The sequence below is a fragment of the Durio zibethinus genome, unplaced genomic scaffold (assembly GCF_047325235.1).
Source record: "Durio zibethinus cultivar Kanyao isolate XHJ-2024 unplaced genomic scaffold, ASM4732523v1 HiC_scaffold_377, whole genome shotgun sequence".
Classification (NCBI taxonomy): domain Eukaryota; kingdom Viridiplantae; phylum Streptophyta; class Magnoliopsida; order Malvales; family Malvaceae; genus Durio; species Durio zibethinus.
In genome coordinates this window covers 55,001-60,000 of record NW_028323000.1, presented here as the reverse complement: position 1 = coordinate 60,000, position 5,000 = coordinate 55,001, and positions in this window count along the sequence as shown.

Here is a 5,000-nt window from a genome sequence, read left to right as displayed (position 1 = left end):
TCCCCGTTTCAGACACTTCAACGGCTACTGGCAGCAAACCTGTAAAATCTCAAACGCTCTTTAAGGGGGTGTGAGTTCTCAGAGGTTTGATGAGGGATAGGGGGCCAACACAAGGGCCAAGCACCAGCACCCATCGCACGTCATGTGCGCACACCCCCCCGGCCCCCCTCCCAATCGCCGGAACCCCAATGCCGCCGGTCAGGTTCTCCGGCGGTACTCCGGCGATGCTCCGGCGATGCTGTCCCGAGTGAAAAAAATGCGGCACCAGCACATGCTGGAGCCAAGCATGGGCACCGTGGCTCAAAATCGAACTTCGGCCAAGGCCTCGACCATCAATGGCACATGATGACGCATGGTGATGGCACATGCATCGACCATCATCGGCATAGGCTGCCCTTCGGTACGGGCACTTGCCTCGACCGCCATCGGCACAAGCTGGGCCCTGGTGTGGGTTGTTGCCTCGATCACCAGCGGCACATGCTGAGCCTTGGTGCGGGCGGTTGCCTCGAGCACCATCGGCAGACCCTGGGCCCTGGTGCGGCCGGTTGCCCCGATAACCATCGGCACACGCTGGGCCCTGGAGCGGCCGGTTGCCTCGATCACCATCGGCAAAAGCTGGGCCCTGTGCGACAGGTTGCCTCGACCACCATCGGCACACGCTGGGCCCTGGTGCGGCAGGTTGCCTCGAGCACCATCGGCACACGCTGGGCCCTGGTGCGGTCGGTTGCCTCGAGCACCATCGGCACATGCTGGGCCCTGGTGCGGGCACTTGCCTCGACCACCATCGGCACACGCTGGGCCCTGGTGCGGCAGGTTGCCTCGACCACCATCGGCACACGCTGGGCCCTGGTGCGGCAGGTTGCCTCGACCACCATCGGCACACGCTGGGCCCTGGTGCGGCAGGTTGCCTCGACCACCATCGGCACACGCTGGGCCCTGGTGCGGTCGGTTGCCTCGATCACCATCGGCACACGCTGGGCCTTGGTGCGGGCGGTTGCCTCGAGCACCATCGGCACACACTGGGCCCTGGTGCGGCAGCTTGCCTCGAGCACCATCGGCACACGCTCGGCCCTGGTGCGGTCGGTTGCCTCGAGCACCATCGGCACACGCTGGGCCCTGGTGCGGCAGGTTGCCTCGACCACCATCGGCACACGCTGGGCCCTGGTGCGGGCGCTTGCCTCGACCACCATCGGCACACGCTCCGCCCTGGTGCGGTCGGTTGCCTCGAGCACCATCGGCACACGCTGGGCCCTGGTGCGGCAGGTTGCCTCGACCACCATCGGCACACGCTGGGCCCACGCTGGGCCCTGGTGCGGCAGGTTGCCTCGACCACCATCGGCACACGCTGGGCCCTGGTGCGGCAGGTTGCCTCGACCACCATCGGCACACGCTGGGCCCTGGTGCGGCAGGTTGCCTCGAGCACCATCGGCACACGCTGGGCCCTGGTGCGGCAGGTTGCCTCGAGCACCATCGGCACACGCTGGGCCCTGGTGCGGCAGCTTGCCTCGAGCACCATCGGCACACGCTCGGCCCTGGTGCGGTCGGTTGCCTCGATCACCATCGGCACACGCTGGGCCCTGGTGCGGCAGGTTGCCTCGCCCACCATCGGCACACGCTGGGCCCTGGTGCGGGCGCTTGCCTCGACCACCATCGGCACACGCTCCGCCCTGGTGCGGTCGGTTGCCTCGAGCACCATCGGCACACGCTGGGCCCTGGTGCGGGCGCTTGCCTCGACCACCATCGGCACACGCTCGGCCCTGGTGCGGGCGCTTGCCTCGAGCACCATCGGCACACGCTGGGCCCTGGTGCGGGCGGTTGCCTCGACCACCATCGGCACACGCTGGGCCCTGGTGCGGCCGCTTGCCTCGAGCACCATCGGCACACGGTCGGCCCTGGTGCGGTCGGTTGCCACGAGCACCATCGGCACACGCTGGGCCCTGGTGCGGGCGCCTGCCTCGACCACCATCGGCACACGCTCCGCCCTGGTGCGGTCGGTTGCCTCGAGCACCATCGGCACACGCTGGGCCCTGGTGCGGCAGGTTGCCTCGAGCACCATCGGCACACGCTGGGCCCTGGTGCGGCAGGTTGCCTCGAGCACCATCGGCACACGCTGGGCCCTGGTGCGGCAGGTTGCCTCGAGCACCATCGGCACACGCTGGGCGCTGGTGCGGGCGCTTGCCTCGACCACCATGGACACACGCTGGGCCCTGGTGCGGCAGGTTGCCTCGATCACCATCGGCACACGCTGGGCCCTGGTGCGACAGGTTGCCTCGAGCACCATCGGCACACTATCGGCCCTGGTGCGGGCGGTTGCCTCGACCACCATCGGCACACGCTGGGCCCTGGTGCGGGCGCTTGCCTCGAGCACCATCGGCACACGCTGGGCCCTGGTGCGGGCGCTTGCCTCGAGCACCATCGGCACACGCTGGGCGCTGGTGCGGGCGCTTGCCTCGACCACCATGGACACACGCTGGGCCCTGGTGCGGCAGGTTGCCTCGATCACCATCGGCACACGCTGGGCGCTGGTGCGACAGGTTGCCTCGAGCACCATCGGCACACGCTGGGCCCTGGTGCGGGCGGTTGCCTCGACCACCATCGGCACACGCTGGGCCCTGGTGGGTTTAGGCACATCTTCAAATTTCTGTCGTGCCAATGCCATTTTTATGGCTTGTAAATTCATACAATGGTCCCCTAAGCCTTCACGTGAAGTTTCGTTGGAAGATGACTCGTTTTCTATTTTTCACGATTTTCGAAACTTTTTGCGGTTCGGGATTTTTTAAAATTTTTTTATAAGGATTTTTGGCACCAAATTTTGTAGGCATGATCCTTCTATTTTTGTTGGCATGCACAAAAAAATTCAGCTAAAAACTCGAAGTAGAGAAGATTTTGTGACCGTTTGAAAAAAGTGTCCCCATTTCAGACACTTTAACGGCTACTGGTAGCAAACCTGTAAAATCTCAAATGCTCTTTAAGGGGGTGTGAATTCTCAGAGGTTTGATGAGGGATAGGGGGCCAACACAAGGCCAAGTACCAGCACCCATCGCACATCATTTGCGCACACCCCCCCGGCCCCCCTCCCAATCGCCGGAACCCCAATGCCGCCGGTCAGGTTCTCCGGCGGTACTCCGGCGATGCTCCGGCGATGCTCCGGCGATGCTGTCCCGAGTGAAAAAAATGCGGCACCAGCACATGCTGGAGCCAAGCATGGGCACCGTGGCTCAAAATCGAACTTCGGCCAAGGCCTCGACCATCAATGGCACATGATGACGCATGGTGATGGCACATGCATCGACCATCATCGGCATAGGCTGCCCTTCGGTACGGGCACTTGCCTCGACCGCCATCGGCACAAGCTGGGCCCTGGTGTGGGTTGTTGCCTCGATCACAATCGGCACATGCTGAGCCTTGGTGCGGGCGGTTGCCTCGAGCACCATCGGCAGACCCTGGGCCCTGGTGCGGCCGGTTGCCCCGATAACCATCGACACACGCTGGGCCCTGGGGCGGGCGCTTGCCCCCAGCACCATCGGCACACGCTGGGCCCTGGTGCGGGCGCTTGCCCCGAACACCATCGGCACAAGCCGGCCCTTGGTGCGGGCTCCTGGCTCGACCACCATCGGCACACGCTGGGCCCTGGTGCGGGCGGTTGCCTCGAACACCATCGGCACACGCCGGCCCTTGGTGCGGCCGGTTGCCTCGACCACCATCGGCACACGCTCGGCCTTGGTGAGGGCGCTTGCCTCGACCACCATCGGCACACGCTGGGCCCTGGTGCGGGCGCTTGCCTCGACCACCATCGGCACACGCTCGGCCTTGGTGCGGGCGCTTGCCTCGACCACCATCGGCACACGCTGGGCCCTGGTGCGGGCGGTTGCCTCGACCACCATCGGCACACGCTCGGCCTTGGTGAGGGCGCTTGCCTCGACCACCATCGGCACACGCTGGGCCCTGGTGCGGGCGCTTGCCTCGACCACCATCGGCACACGCTCGGCCTTGGTGCGGGCGGTTGCCTCGACCACCATCGGCACACGCTGGGCCCTGGTGCGGGCGGTTGCCTCGACCACCATCGGCACACGCTGGGCCCTGGTGCTGGCGGTTGCCTCGACCACCATCGGCACACGCTGGGCCCTGGTGCGGGCGGTTGCCTCGAACACCATCGGCACAAGCCGGCCCTTGGTGCGGGCGGTTGCCTCGAGCACCATCGGCACACGCTGGGCCCTGGTGCGGGCGGTTGCCTCGACCACCATCGGCACACGCTGGGCCCTGGTGCGGACGGTTGCCTCGAGCACCATGGGCACACGCTGGCCCTTGGTGCGGGCTCTTGCCTCGACCACCATCAGCAGAAGATTGCCCCTACGTCGAACACCATCGATACATGCCGGGCCTTGGTGTGGGCACATGCCTCGAGCTGGTGCGGGCGGTTGCCTCGACCACCATCGGCTCACGTTGGCCCTTGTTGCGGGCACATGCCTCGACCACCATCGGCACCTGCGCACCCTCGGTGTGGGATTTGCTTGTTTGGAAAAAGTGTCCCCGTTTCAGACATTTTAACGTCTACTGGTAGCATATCTGTAAAATCTCTAATGCTCTTTAGGGGGTGGTGGTCCGGCACCCCCTCTCCCCCCCCACGGGGGGAGTAGGTGTGCGCGATGGGCCTCCCATTGCGTGCACCCCGGCCAACGTCCCTCGAACGAAATACAGGGCGTGCATGCCTTCCGGCGATTTTTGTCCGGCGACTGGTTGCTCCGGTGACCGGCAGGCGCCCATGGCCTCGATCGGTTGGCTTGCATGCAAAAAAAGGGAGCCGAGCTCCAGCGCGTGCACGCGGCGGATGCTGCCCTAGACCCCAGACCAAGTCCCTGAATCGGGCAACGGCTCCCTGGGGTGGTGCGAGCAGAAGCTGCGGTTGCGGGCTTGGCCCGGCCAAGTCTCTCGGTATTTGACGGTCTCGCGGTCCCTTCTCATCGGCCACAAAAATGCCTTGGCCTCGATGAGGCCGTGCA